This window comes from Sus scrofa, chromosome 5 (genome assembly GCF_054392235.1).
Source record: "Sus scrofa isolate SSC_HxYL_T2T_F1_AM1 chromosome 5, Sscrofa_HxYL_maternal_Yorkshire_Landrace_v2.0, whole genome shotgun sequence".
Lineage (NCBI taxonomy): Eukaryota > Metazoa > Chordata > Mammalia > Artiodactyla > Suidae > Sus > Sus scrofa.
Genome location: NC_139387.1, coordinates 75723085 through 75738279, shown reverse-complemented (window position 1 = coordinate 75738279; position 15195 = coordinate 75723085). Strand labels below are relative to the sequence as shown.

Below are 15195 nucleotides of genomic sequence, written 5' to 3'. Positions count from 1 at the left end.
AAAAGTCTGGCTGGCCTTAAAGTAGAACGAGAAGGGAAAGGCTGTGTTAGCTTTATCTGGAATAGTCAGCTGGTTATTCAACGTTTCTTGTGGCTGCTCCTTTTGATTCACTCTTAAGAGGCTTCAGGAAGGCATAAGTCATCATGGTTTTCACCATCATTATCATCAATGCCACATCTATGTAATAATTACAGTAGCAAAAGCTAATATATATATAGAATATTTACTATGCGCTGAGATTTTTCTGAGTTACATATATACTCCCTGCCACAACCCCATGACACAGTACTATTACTATCTCCATTTCAGAGATGAGGAAACTGAGGCACAGAGAAGTTCAGTGACTCGTTTAAGGTCACACAGCTATTAAATAGCAGAGCCAAGAATCAAACACAGGGACTATGACTGTGTTATCCAAGTACTTAACCGCTAGACCATGTAGCAAGGGGCGCTATGCAGGGAGCTTAATGAAGCAAGGCAAAGTTGCTCTTAGGAGTTCCTATTGTGGTACAATGAGTTAAGAGTCTTACTGCAGCTGCTCCGGTCGCTGCGGAGGTGCAGGTTAATCCCTGGCCAGTGCAGCAGGTTAAATGATCCAATGTTACCAAAGCTTCGGTGCAGGTTGCAGCTATGGCTTGGGTTCAACCCCTGGCCCAGAAACTTGTATATGCTGAGGGTGTGTCAAATAAATAAATAAATCTTGGCCTAATGTCATCAGTGCTGTACAAATAATCCTGCTAAGATGTGGGTTTTATTGGCACTATACACCAGCTCCACAGAGGCACACCCACCACATTTGCTCCTCGCTCTCCCATTTCTAGACATTCTTTTTTTATTCCTTTTTTGGCTGCCCCGAGGCATATGGAGTTCCCAGGCCAGGGATCAGATCTGAGCCAAAGTTGTGACCCAAACCACAGGTGCAGCAATGCCAGATCCTTAACCCACTGTGCCACACCAGGGATTGAACCTGTGTCCTGGTGCTCCCAAGATGCCATGGATCCCACTGCGCCACAGCAGGAACTCCCCATTTCTAGATTCTTGACAAAACTGATACACATATTCTCAGATTTTCTTCTTCATGAATTTAACTCCAGAGCAGAATTCAGAGTAAGTTAGAAAGGAACATTCTGTTTGAAGTAAAATCAAAGATAACATCATGAATTAAGAAGAAATATTCCCCTTGTGTTCATTTTTTTATATTTACCATAGTAACAGTGTCACAGCAGGCAAGGATACTGTTTGGAATACCCAGCTTTGTAGGCAAGAGTGCAGCCAAACACCAAGTGGCCTTTCACCAGGCACTGGCTAGAGTGGCCGCCTGTGGACTGGACTCAGAACCCTATCCTGGGCATCATCTGGTAACACATCAACTTCATAAGGGGAGAAAAGTCATAATGTAGTTAAGGTGAGAAACTTGAACTTAATGAATAAAGACTTTTCAAGTGAGATGTAAATTATGTCATCTCTTAAGAAGGCAGTCTAGGAGTTCCTGTCATGGCTCAGTGGTAACGAACCCAACTAGTATCCATGAGGATGCAGGTTTGATCCCTGGTCTCTCTCAGTGGGTTAAGGATCTGGCGTTGCCATGAGCTGTGGTGTAGGTCGAAGATGCGGTTCACATCTGGCATTGCTGTGGCTGTGGTGTAGGCAGCAGCTGTCCCTCCGATTCGACCCCTAGCCTGGGAACCTCCATATGCTGTGGGTATGGCCCTAGAAAGACAGATTAAAAAAGGAGAAGAAGAAGAAGGCAGTCTAAACCTCTAGTGATTTGTAAAGTGTCTGTTCAGAATATGCATGGTGAAGCAATGAATAAATCATTGGGATTCCCTCCATTGACCAGTTTTGTGAAAGCTGTGTTCACTAATGTGGGGGGGGGTATGAAAACAGAGGAGACGGGGTGGGAGAGGAAGCCAGCCTGTGGGCCATGTGGACAGCTGCCTACAAGGACGTGAGGTCAGGCACTCCAAGGTGGAGACAGGGCTCCTGGAGGTGAAGACCCCTCTGCCTCCCAGTGAGGTCGCCATGGAAACCATCAAGGGGCCAGGCATCCCCAGGTTTTGCTCTGGATCCTGCTCCTGGGGAACTGCTTCTCCTCCGCCCTCAGAAGGGGATGTGAGAGAAGCACTCCCTTTCCACAGTCTTCCAGAAGGAGGGTCAGATTGGAGTGTGGAAGAAGCCAGATGTCCCCCTGCTTCTAGCACCAGGAGTAAGCAAGATGTGCTGAAGGGTTCTTTGGTCTGGGAAGGGGTAGGAGCCCAACAAAAGCTCGGGATGTTTCTAACACTGTATAAGCGATCATTTGAGGATGATAAAAAAAATTACAATAACATCACGTCAAGGATTTTAATTGTGCCCACTCGTTATCATAATCTGCTTTCCCCAGCTCCGATTTGGCAGCCAAATAAACTGCAACTGCAGTAAAAGGTCTTTGGGGACAAGGATCAGCGAGATTGGGAATATTTTATCGTTTCCCAATCAGTAGTGGCTGTTTCCATTTCTGCCCGGTCTGAGTCTGATTGATGGCAGTGATGCAGGAGGCTTGGGTCCAAAGGACAGGCCTCAGTGGGCACCCTGAGGGGCCCTCTCATTGGTGGAGGCAGAGTGGGGTAACATGCCATGGCCACCCTGGATGTCATTAAGATGGCTATTTCAAAAGTGAGAACAAAGTGAAGTGGTATGTGTTGGGCCAGCAAGTGTTGGCCCATCGCTACACAAAGTTACAAAACCAGCACCAGGCCAGACACCCTTTGCCCTAGTTCCGCCCCTTGTCCAAAGATCAGGACTTGCCCTGCAGCCCAGGGCTCAAAGAGGCTCACACGCACGGGTGATGACAGGGTCCTGGGGAAGAAAGCCAGCTAGGCACTGGTGAAAAGGGCAGAGAGCAGCGGATGCCAGCCACCTGCTCCTGAGCGCCAGGCTCTGTGGACATGCAAGCGGGCGGGGCTGCTCTCTGGGCCCAGAAAACAGAGATGGACTGGCTGGTTCCACCCCAGCCAAGGGATCTGAGGAAGTCTCACTGCCCTGGTCACCTGAGTCATGTATGTTGTCTTTAGTTGGGTTTTGTTGTTTTGTTAGTTTCATGTGTCTACGTTGTTGTGTTACATATACGTTACAGTAACGTATATTTGTGGGTGTGTGTATATATGTATTTGTATGTGAATGTTAAAGTTGTATTTCACCCTCCTGTCAGGCAATTTATAGAAGAAAATGTAGGCAGGTTTGGTTAAAGAGCATGAGGCAGTACAAGACCGGTCACGCCCTGAACTTTTGAACGTCTAGTTAAAGGTTTTAGGCTTGTCAAGCTTATCAATCAACTGGGTGGCTGACTTTTTTTTTAACTTATTAAAAGACTGCACTAAAATACACATCACATAACATTTACCATCTTAACCATTTTTACGTGCACCGTGCACCGCGCGGTGGCGTGAAGAACATTCACATTGTGTGCTCACTCCGGCAGTGCATACTAAAACTGAAACGATACAGAGAAGATGAGCCTGGCCCCTGTGCAAGGACGATACGCAAATTCGTGACGCATTCCATAGTTTTAATTTTGAGACTAGAATCTTGATAGTATATTGTCATAAAAAGAAAACAATCAGAAAAGAATAAATGTATATGTTCGTATTAAAAAAAAAAAAGAGAGCATTCACCTTGTGATGTCACCATCACCCCCAGCCCCTCCAGATCTTTTTCTTCTCCAGTGACACTCTGTCCCCATTCGATGCCACCCCCCTCCTCCTCCCCCAAGCCGGGGCACTCACCGTCCGCTTTCTGTCTCTGTGAATCCAACTCCTCCAGGACCTTGCAGAACTGGAGCCACACAGGATCTGCCCCTTTGTGACTTAGGTCCCTCGGCATACTTCCTTCAAGCTTCCTCTATGTCTGTTGTTAGATTTTACACTTAGTTTTTAGTTGGACTGTCTTTGTTTTCATACTGAGGACCCTGACACTGGAAACAGAGCAACCACCTGACAGTTTGCCTGGCTGAGAGGCTTCCTTCTCACCACCCTAACATATACTTAGCTTTGCCATAGTGGGCATTTTGCAGCAGTTTTCCCGCCTGTCCACTGCACAGTTGGCATGTTAATGGCTGCTCATGGCTCTCAGCACGGCCCGCACCTCAAGGATGGAGGTTGTGCACCCCCCTCTCCGTTGGGGCAGACTTCAGAGAACCCACAGAAGCCCCTCCTTCTTCCCTAGCAACACAAAGCACCCTGACCACGAGGCACAATACAGGCATGTGGTTAGCTCCCTCTCCGAGTACAACAGGCTCTTTTTGTTTTAAATCTTCTGTTTTGGAGTTCCTATCCTGGTGCAGCAGAAATGAATCTGACTAGGAACCTTGAGGTTGCAGGTTTGATCCCTGGCCTCACTTAGCCAGTCGAGGATCTGGCGTTGCCGTGAGCTGTGGTGTAGGTTGCAGGCATGGCTTGGATCTGGCATTGCTGCGGCTGTGGTATAGACTGGCAGCTACAGCTCTGATTAGACCCCTAGCCTGGGAACCTCCATATGCCGTGAGTGTGGCCCTAAAAAAAAAGACAAAAAAAATTTTTTTTTTCTGTCTTTTTAGGGCCATACCTGATGTACATGGAGGTTCCCAGGCTAGGAGTCCAATCGGAGCTGCTGGCCTACGCCACAGCCATAGCAACACCAGATCCAAGCCACATTTGTGACTTACACTGCAGCTTGCAGCAACACCCGATCCTTAACCCACTGAACAAGGCCAGTTATCAAACCCACATCCTCACGGATACTAGCCAGGTTCTTAACCTGCTGAGCCACAATGGGAACTCCACAACAGACTCTTAATACCTGCCCTTTTTTTTGTTTTGTTTTTTGGGGTTTTTTTTTTTTGTTTTGTTTTGGCTGCCCTCGTGGCATGCAGAAGTTCCCCAGCCAGGGATCAGACCTGAGCCACAGCAGTGACCCAAGCAGCAGCAGTGACAACATTGGAGCCTTAACCTGCTGAGTCACAAGGGAACTTCAAAACCTGCTTTTGGTTTGTTTGCTCTTTATAATGATTATTTTTAAGTAGTATATTCTAATGGTTAAGTATATATATACACAGTAAGGGAGTTCCCGTTGTGGCTCAGCAGGTTAAGAACCCGGCTAGTACCCATGAGGATTCTCTTGCCTCGCTCAGTGGGTTAAGGATCCAGCGTTGTGTGAGCTGTGGTGTAGGTCACAGACATGGCTCAGATCTGGTGTTGTGGCTGTGGCTGTAGCGTAGGCTGGTGGCTCCAGTTCAGCCCCTAGCCTGGGAACCTCCCTGTGTCAGGAGTATGGCCATAAAAAGACCCCCCCCCCCAACACACACGTAAGAATATGCACTGAAGATAAGCCTCCTATCTTGACTTTACTTCCTGGTCCCCTCCCCAGTGGCCTTCTTTCCAGAGACGGTTCACAGATAACAAGCACATGGCTGCCTTTTTACGCAAAAGATTTCATCTCATACCCACTGATCTGAACCATGTTTTTTGAAAAAAATACAGAAAAGTAAGACTGTAATATGAAAAGTTCCCGCCACTCAGAGCTGATTAAAAACTAGCTATATTTTTCCCCCACAAAAAAAGAAATGTTACAGATAAAGTTGAAATTTTCTGTGACCTTCACAGGCAATCCTGTACCCCACCTCCCCTCCCCAGAGCTGAGCACTGTCAAGAATTTGCTAATCCTTTCAGTAATTTTGTTACTTTCACATACATACATATGTATATCTGTGAAAAACACACAGTATCATTTTGTGTGATTTTTTGCTTTCTAGGGCCACTCCCAAGGCATGTGGAAGTTCCAAGGCTAGGGGTCAAATAGGAGCTACAGCTGCCAGCCTACACCACAGCCACAGCAACATGGGATCCAAGCCACATCTTCGACCTACACCCCAGCTCATGGCAACACCAGATCCTTAACCCACTGAGCAAGGCCAGGGATCGAACCCGCAACCTCATGGTTCCTAGTCAGATTCGTTAACCACTGAGCCACGACGGGAACTCTCCTGTGCATCTTTAGTAGGGCTTTAAAGTGGTGATACTGGGAGTTCCCACTGTGGCACAGCAGAAACTAATCCGGCTAGTATCCATGAGGATGTGGGTTCAATCCCTGGCCTCTCTCTGTGGGTCAGGATCTGGAGTTGCCATGAGCTGTGGTATAGGACAGATGCGGCTCAGATCCCGTGTTGCTGTGGCTGTGGTGTAGGCCAGCAACTGTAGCTCTGATTCCACCCCTAGCCTGGGAATGTCCATATGCCAAGGGTGCGGCCCCCCCAAAAAAGTGATGATACTCATCGCTTTCGCTTCTTTCTCTTTCTCTCCTATCTTCCAGTTTCCTCTAAATGCCAGAATTAATCTGCTATCATTGTAACCCCAATTATACCTCATGTTTCTGGGTTTAGGGTCAGATCAACAGCTGGAGGTCACTCAGAGTTAATCCAGGTGAACCATGGAGGTTCAGCACAACCAAACGTTCTGGGTGGCCTGGAATTCACTTTGCCCTGGTGTGTATTTATAGGCTGTCCTAAAATTGCACCAAGTACTGGCACTACTGTTGTGACCTCTTACAACCTTGGGGTGCCCAGCACAACCTGGGCTGCTGAGACCACTTGGGCCCTGGTCTGACCTAACCCTAAGGCCATTGCAGGGGGTGCTGGCACAGGGGAGCTAGGGCCGTGGTGACTTTTCACTTCTTTCTCATTCTTTTTAGCTCCTTAAAATACTCCCATGGGAGTTAGGCTTCTCACAGTAAAAGGGAAAGAGAAGAAACAAAAATGAAGTGAACTTGATGCCATATGGAGTATTTGAAAGTTGCTAAGAGAGTAGATCCTAGGAGTTTTCTGGTGGCTCGGTGAGTTAAGGATCCAGCATTGTCACTGCTGTGGCTTGAGTTGATGCTGTGGTGCAGTGATCCCCAGCCTGAGGACTTCCACATGCTGTGGGGCCTGGCCAAAAAGAGAGAGAGAGTAGGTTCTAAGTGTTCCCTTCACAAGGAGGAAAATCTTTTAAATCTCTATAGGGTGATGGATTTAACTAAACTCACTGTGGTCATCATCTCACAATATGTGCGAGACAGGTCGCCATGCCGTTGCCCTAAAACTTACAGAGCACTGTGTGTCAATTACATTTCAAAAATGAAAAAGAGAGAAAGAAAGAAAGAAAGAAAGAAAGAAAGAACCCACTTCTTTACATGAAAAAATACAAAAAACAAAACAAAACAAAAAAACACCTCAGTGTTCAGATTTCCAAACAATTTCCTTGCCCCTCTTTTGTTAAAAGATAAGCAGAAACAGTAGGTGTTCTGAGAGAGAAGATTTTTCTTAGCCTTTCTGGCCTGGACAGTGTCTGAAGTTGTGTACAGTGAACTTTGCAGAGGACACAGTTTCCCAAGATTGTTTAGCTCAGAGTGAAGGACATGGCACATGGGCAGGACATGTGACTGTCACGCAGGGCAGGTTCTTCGGACCAGTCGCCCTGCATGCTCATATTTTGAGCAAACACTGGGACTTGGGTTTCTAAGCACAGCCAGCTTTGTAGGGGTGACACCCCAGTCACCTCCCTCTTCCAGCCGAGAGTCACCAGAACATAATGTCCCCATCTTATGAATGGGCATTGTTCTCAGAAAGAATTCCTAAATACTTTGTTTAGAACTGGAAGGCATTTTCCCAGATAAACTAGAGTATGCGTAATCCATACTATTCAGGGCAGCCCAAAAGGACCAACAGAAACCCCACCCTGAGTAGAGACCTGCCTCTCAGGAAACACCTTCCAGTTTGCAAGCTGAGGTCCTGGGACCCTTCCCTACCACCGCAGCCCCTCTGTGAGCAGGGCCACCAGCACGTCCCGGCACCAGGCTGGGCTGAGCCAAGGGAGGAAGGTGTTCTCTGCTGTGGCCTTGGGCCCCCCTGAGGACACAGTCCCGCCCTCCTGGTACAGACTGGTGGCCTTACTGCTTTGAGGCTTTGTGGACACAAGGGGATCCAGCAGTCAAGACAGACTGGAGGGCAGGAAAGCTGACATTCCGGTCCTGGGAGCTGGGGCGACATCTACAGAAGAGACACACTCTGGCCCTGGGGCTGATGTCCAAGGCCAGGGTCCCATTCATGGACCCAGGAGATGGGTGACCTCCTCTCCCCACCCTCATTCTCCCACCAGCTGAATTCTTGTCTTCTGAACTCAGATCCTGTGTGTTCACAGAGGGACAAGCAGTCAGCAACCTGTCCCCTTCCCTCAGGCCTCTCCCTGGTGACTGAAGGGAAGGGTGCTTTTTATTTTCTTGGCTGCACCCAAAGCATGCGGAAGTTTCCAGGGCAGGGATCACACCCACGCCACAGCAGTAACAATACCGGGTCCTTTAACCACTAGGCCACCAGGGAACTCCCTCCATTTTTTCTTTTCTTTCTTTTTTTGTTTTTTTGGCCACAGGTACAGCAACACTGGATCCAAGCCAAGTCTGCAACCTACTCCACAGCTCATGGCAATGCTGGGTCCTTAACCCACTGATCAAAGGCAGGGATCGAACCCGCATCCTCATGGATACTAGTCAGGTTCATTTCCGCTAGGCCACAAAAGGGACTCCTCTTTTACTTTCTATGCAGTGGGTTAAGGCTGAGGCAGGCAACCTCCCCACCCATCTCCTGGCTCCCACCCCTACAACCTTCCCTGGGTTACCTCAGTTCAGGCCTCTCCCTCCTCCTGCCACCCCCCACCCTCCAGGGGCCACGGTCCTGCCTGGCCCGAGGGCTTAACTCCTTATGCTGTGTTAGTTACATTGCCAGAACAAATTAAAATTTTCAGATAATCAAAAACAAAACAAACAAGCAAAAGGAACCCAACCGTTTTATGTAAAATGAACCCACCATGGGGCCTCTCTCTGTAATTCACACAGGCCGAGAATTACAGAGCTAGTTCTGCCATCCCGGCCTCACAGCGCCCCGACTCAAGGCTTCCCCATCCCCTCTCTGTTTCAACATGTACACCAGATGCCCTTTCTTCACTCTGTGCAAATCTGTGTCCTTGGCTCTGCACGCCTTGATCTCTCACCTTAGATTCAGGACGGCCAAGTTCCTTCAGCTGTATGCCCCTATCAGAAGTTTCCTGACTCACCCTTCTTGTTCAGAATTCACAGTGGCAAGATGGGGGAAGATTACTGTACACACCTGAGGCTCACAAGGAAACACACACCTCTGTTGCAGGTGACTACATCCTGTGATTACCCAGACATCCGCTGAGGAACCAGAAGGAGCTTGGAGTCGGTCAGCGTCAATTAGCAGCTGTGTGAGTCAGAGGATGTTACTCGACCTCTCTGAATCTTGTTTTCCCACCTGTAACTTGTGGATGGTAATGCCTACCTTGCAGAGGTACTGAGAGAATTATATACAATACATGCAAAGCAGCTGGTACAGTAAGGCCTCCACATGGTAGCTAGAGTTATTCCCACCTCGGCAGTGATGACCTTCAAACATGCAGAGAATTCGGCTACTTAAGAGCAAGGGCTAACCCATGCCACTTCCCAGCCTGAGCTCCACTGTTGTCACCCACATCTGGCATGCTGGCCAGACTAGGCACTCCCCTCATCTTCATTCCACACTCAACCTTTAAAAAAATAAGTAAAACAGGAGTTTCCGTGTGGCTCAATAGGTTGGGGATCAGGCACAGGTGGGTGAGGTGGGTGCTGTGGCAAGGGTTCAATCCCTGGCCCAGGATTTCCTCAGGCTGCTGGTGGGGCCAAAATAAATTAAAACAACACTGAGGCTGATCTAATTCTTCCCAAATTGGTCCAGAGGAAAAATCTGAAGCTCCACTGGGCTGCCTGCAAGGACCATATACCCTTTTTTTTTTTTTTTTTTTTTTTTTCTCTTTTTAGGGCCACACCTGCAGCATATGGAGGAATCAAATTGGAACTGTAACTGCCGGCCTACACCACAGGCAGGTGGGATCCAAGCCTCACATCTGTGACCTACAGGTCACGGCAACATCAGATCCCTAACTCTGAGAGAGGCTAGGGATCGAACCCATGGATGCTAGTCAGGTTCTTAACCCACTGAGCCACGATGGGAACTCCCGCATGCCCAACTTTTTGAACCAAGGTGGGAGTCGCAGACCCTCAGCTGCAGCTGATGAAACAGTGACACCATGTGGCCTCACAGGAGCACAGCGCAGCCCAGAACCGGCTCTGAGGGAGCCTGGTCCCAGCCAGGCTGGGAGAGGGGTTGGCTGTGTCAGGAAATGAAACATGAAGAAACAAAGCACCTTACACCTGCGAATGGACTCACATCCCACTCCCTGAATGCCCTTTCCGTCCACAGTCTAAGATTCCCAGGCTGGACAATCCATGCTCTCAAATCAGAAGGGACAAAAATCACGCTGGCCATTTATAAAGTCTCAAACGCGTGCTGCCACTGCTCCAGAGGTCGTGGGACATTTACAGGAACATCTTGCAGTCCTTGTCCTACTCGGATATTTCTTTTTGGCAAAGGACTCAGACCTTGCAGAACTGGGATCCAGCGTTGTCACTACTGTGGCTCAGGTCACTGCAGTGGCACAGGTTCCATCCCTGGTCAAGGAATTTCCACATGCCCAGGGCATGGCCAAAAAAAAAAGAAAAGAAAAGAAAAATAACTTATGGTTATCAAAGGGGAGAGGTGGAGGGGGGATAAATTAGGAATGTGTGATTAACAGATACGCACTATCATATATAAGACAGACAAACAGCAAGGACCTACTATATAGCACAGGGAACTCTACTCCATATTCTGTAGTAACTGATATGGGTAAAGAATATGAAAAAGAATGAGTTTATAACTGATTACCTTGCTGTACACCTGAAATTAACACAATGTTATAAATCAACTATACTTCAATATAAAATAAAAAATTAAACTTTAGGAGTTCCCATTGTGGCGTAGCGGAAACAAATCCGACTAGGAACCATGAGGTTGCGGGTTCGATCCCTGGCCTTGCTCAGTGGGTTAAGGATCTGGCGTTGCCGTGAGCTGTGGTGTAGGTCGAAAACACAGCTTGGATCCTGAGTTGCTGTGGCTGTGGCATAGCCCAGTGGCTTACAGCTCCAATTGGACCCCTAGCCTGGGAACCTCCATATGCTGCAGGTGCGGCCCTAAAAAGCAAAAATAAATAAATAAATAAACTTTTAAAATAAAAAAAAATTCTTTAAAAAAATTAAATGGCCTCTGGGAATCCAGCAAACCTATGGGAGAAGACAATTTCAAATCAGGGACTTGCAAAGGAGTTGGTTGTTCTAATAGGCAGAACAGAGCAGAGTTCCCGTCGTGGCGCAGTGGTTAACGAATCCGACTAGGAACCATGAGGTTGCGGGTTCGGTCCCTGCCCTTGCTCAGTGGGTTAACGATCCGGCGTTGCCGTGAGCTGTGGTGTAGGTTGCAGATGCGGCTCAGATCCCATGTTGCTGTGGCTCTGCCGTAGGCCGGGGGCTACAGCTCCGATTCGATCCCTAGCCTGGGAACCTCCATATGCCGAGGGAGCGGCGCAAGAAATAGCAACAACAACAAAAAAAAGACCAAAAAAAAAAAAAAACCAGAGCCCCCAGTCCCAGAAAGCATATTAGAGGGCCTGGGGCCCCTAGAAACAATCTACATCCCTTTTGGCTTTAAAATAAAGTTGCTTAAACAGTTCCCCTTTCTCTGGTGTCTTTTATAGGGCTGTACCTGCGGCGTATGGAAGTTCCCAGGCTAGAGGTATAGCCGGAGCTACAGTTGCCAGCCTCCACCACAGCCACAGCAACTCGGGATCCAAGCCTCGTCTGTGACCTCCACCACAGCTCACGGCAACGCCGGATCGTTAACCCACTGAGCAAGGGCAGGGATCGAACCCACAACCTCATGGTTCCTAGTCGGATTCGTTAACCACTGATCCATAACAGGAACTCCTCTCTGGTATCTTTTCTTTTACAACTTGGAGCAGCTGCTGCAGGTCCTTCTACGGTTTGCAGGCAGGCACCATACTTGGGCAAACTCCAGATAGCGGTTTCCTACTTGCTTCGGCTGTGACTGCTTTTCAGGCTATTTCCAGTCATCCTGGGGAGCAGTAGAAAATACACATGAGTATATTAAATTCATAGTAATTTTAAAACCTCATTTTAGCCACCCCTTCTCCCACTGTTATTTATCAAAAGTGCTTAGGAAGCCCAAATTAACTGATTTGGTTCTAGTGTTGCCACCGGGGGCAGAGTTGCAAATGGACTAAAAGACCAAAAGGCAGGCAGCAGAGGAGGAAGCAGTGTGGACAATCACAGGGCACATGCTCAATGCTCACACCAGCCAGAGACTCTACTGTGTGAGGGCGTCTTCCTCGTCGCTAATGTCGGACCCTCATCCCTGGACCAGACCTTCCTACTTAGGGGCAAATTGCCCAGAGTTCTTATGTAAAATCAGGAATTAAAGCTTCTTTGCTTACTGTTTGGGTATAATGACAGAGCAGACTCTTACATAACAGAGGACTCACGACAACACTGGCAGCCATGGCTCAGGGTCCTTCTCAGCCCCCAGCATTCCCTCCAGAGCCATGAAGCTTGTCCTCCAACCAGAGGGCAGGGGTTTCCAATAAAGACAGATAATCCATGTTCTACAGTGTCTGTCACAAGTGGTGAGAATTACTTTTACTTTTTTTGGCCACACTCGCAGCATGCGGAAGTTCCCAGGGGCATTCTCTTTTCTTTTTCTTTTTTTTTTTTTTTTTTTGGCTATGCCCCCAGCATTCGGAAGTTCCCAGGCCAGGGAGCGAACCTGAGCCACTGCAATAACCAGAGCCACAGCAGTGACAATGTCAGATCCTTAACCCACTAAGGCAACAGGAAACTTTCTACTTTTTTTTTTTTTTTTAACATATTCCATGCCTCCAGTGCCCCTCCACCTCCCTTCCAGATTTTTTTGTTTGTTTGTTTGTTTGTTTTGGTCTTTTTAGGGCCCCACCGGCAGCATAAAGAGGTTCCCAGGCCAGGGGTCAAATGGGAGCTGCAGCTGCCGGCCTACACCACAGCCACAGCAACTCAGGATCCAAGCCAAGTCTTTGACCAATACCACAGCTCATGGCAAGACCAGATCCTTAACTATTGAGCAAGGCCAGAGATCAAACCCTCTTCCTCATGTATATTAGTTAATTAACCACTGAGCCACAATGGGAACTCCTCCCCTCCAAAACTAATGAAAACATTCATTCCTGTGTACGTGGGGGGTAGGGGCATGTGCAACCCCACCTCCCGTGCTCGCACACACTGAGGTCCCAAAATACCTGTGACCAGTGTCAGTGGGGTGTGGCAATGGGCAGAACCTCTTTTAAGCGGAAAATGACTATTTTTCCCCCACCTTCTTGGGATCCTGTGGCTCTCTGCCAAGAAATAGGCTTCTTTCTTGATAAACCCCTGGAGCTGTAAGGCCTCTGTCTCGTGGAGCAATTTCAACCTCAAGCATCTCGCTGGTGCCTAGAACTCTGGAGGATAAAAAAAAAAAAAACTTAAATTACGATGTTTTCAGGGAGGAAGCAGGGGAGAATTTCAGATCTCAGAAGTGATAACCAATTTGGGGATTTAATACACATAGTGAGATTTGTTTCTCACCTCAAAGAAGGGAGAGTGGATGACGAGTGAGCGAGTTCTCCAGATTAGGATGTTGAATTCAGTTCTTGAGACCCTTCAGGCTCCCTTTGTGAGTGCAAGGCTGGCTCCCTGATCCCTGCTGCATCTGCCTTCCCACCCGCCCAGCTCCTCTAAGTGGAGGCAGTCAGACACGCCTTTCTTCGAATTCTATCCTTGTTTGCTTTTTTTTTTTTTTTTTTGTATTTTTAGGGCCACACTCCCGGCATATGGAGGTTCCCAGACTAGGGGGTCGAATCAGAGCTGTAGCTGCCAGCCTGCGCCACAGCTCACAGCAACGCCAGATCCTTAACCCACTGAGCAAGGCCAGGGATCGAACCCACAACTTCACGGTTCCTAGTCAGATTCATTTCCACTGTGCCACGATGGGAACTCCCCGAATTTCATCCTGATGACAAGGTGAGTGTGTGCAGACAGGGCTACACAAACACTGAGTTATCATTTTCGTGGTGCATCTGTAGGCTTCTTTCCCCTGCCAGTCCTGGTGGACCGCCCCAAGGCAAATCCGTTCTGCTCTCTACTAGCATCTTTCCCCTCTCATCAGAAAGGCTCCCTGGGATGGGAGTTCCCTGGCGGCCTAGCAGTTAAGGATCCAGCATTGTTTCCGCTGTAGCTCTGGTCACTGCTGTGGCTCGGGTTCAATCCCTGGCCTGAATAACCTCTGCATGCTGCAGGGGCAGCCTCCCCAAAAATAAATTTAAAAAATAATAATAAAAAGGGCTCCCCGGGGTGGTTCGCACTGCTGGGTCCTGTCATTATATCCAATTCAGTCAGACTCCGTGTTAACACTTTTCAGGTGCAGGGATTCTGCACAGCGTTGCCGGGGGTTGGGCTGGGAATTAGGGCCCAGCTGCCCTCTCCCTGTGGGTCTTGGGCTAGCTTTCGATGACTGTAGTTCCAGAGGAGAACCACCAGTGTAGGATCCCCTCAGGTCCTCATTGGGGGTGCAGATAGTGGTCCCAGCTCCACCCCAGACCAATGGAATAAAAATCCATGGCGTTGCTGGTCCAGGGCTCTGTATTTTCACAGCACACTGAGGTCTGAGATCTGAAGGGCTTATCTGGACACCCAGGTGCTGGGGATCTGTGTGGCATGCTCTCTTCCTGCTCAAATATTCTATGGTTCTGAGTAGAAGTGTTTTTTTTAGGTCCGTCTCCATCTTCTCCACCCATTTTCCTGTGCCTCGGTGACCACTGCATAGGCAGCTGCCAATTCGCCAGGATCCAACAAGCATGTGACAATAACTCTAATCCGACCTATTTTGAAAAGTAAATAATTTTGAGACCTAGTTGTCATGGCTGCAACAATCACACAGGTGAAACTTGCTCCCCAGGTAAAAAAAAATCCTGATTATTTGCCCCATTCCCTTGCCATGACTCTGCAGGAACACCCCAATACAACAGGGATGACCCATCTCCCTCCTTGAACATGGGGTCATTTTTTTTTTCCCCATGGCCACATATGGAAGTTCCTGGGCCAGGGATTGAATCTGAGCCACAGCCGTGACTGCACCACAATGCTGTGGCAATGCTGGATCCTTAACCCACTGCGCCAGACTAGAGATGGAACCCAAGC

At 48.3% G+C, this 15195-nt stretch overlaps 1 protein-coding gene and 1 non-coding gene across 2 annotated transcripts in view; one reads left to right on the top strand and one right to left on the bottom strand.

Moving 5' to 3' along the window:
• The window catches only part of ADIPOR2 (adiponectin receptor 2), a 63182-nt gene extending 59004 nt beyond the window's left edge, over positions 1-4178 (bottom strand). The window contains exon 1 of the mRNA XM_085024820.1: positions 3765-4178. The gene's annotated coding sequence lies outside the window, so the exon portion shown is untranslated. The remainder of the gene's footprint in view (positions 1-3764) is intronic.
• On the top strand, positions 3445-3549 carry LOC146403461 (U6 spliceosomal RNA). The gene has a single exon (XR_014804713.1). It is a non-coding gene; the product is annotated as a U6 spliceosomal RNA (small nuclear RNA).
• Positions 4179-15195: the final 11017 nt, after the last annotated feature.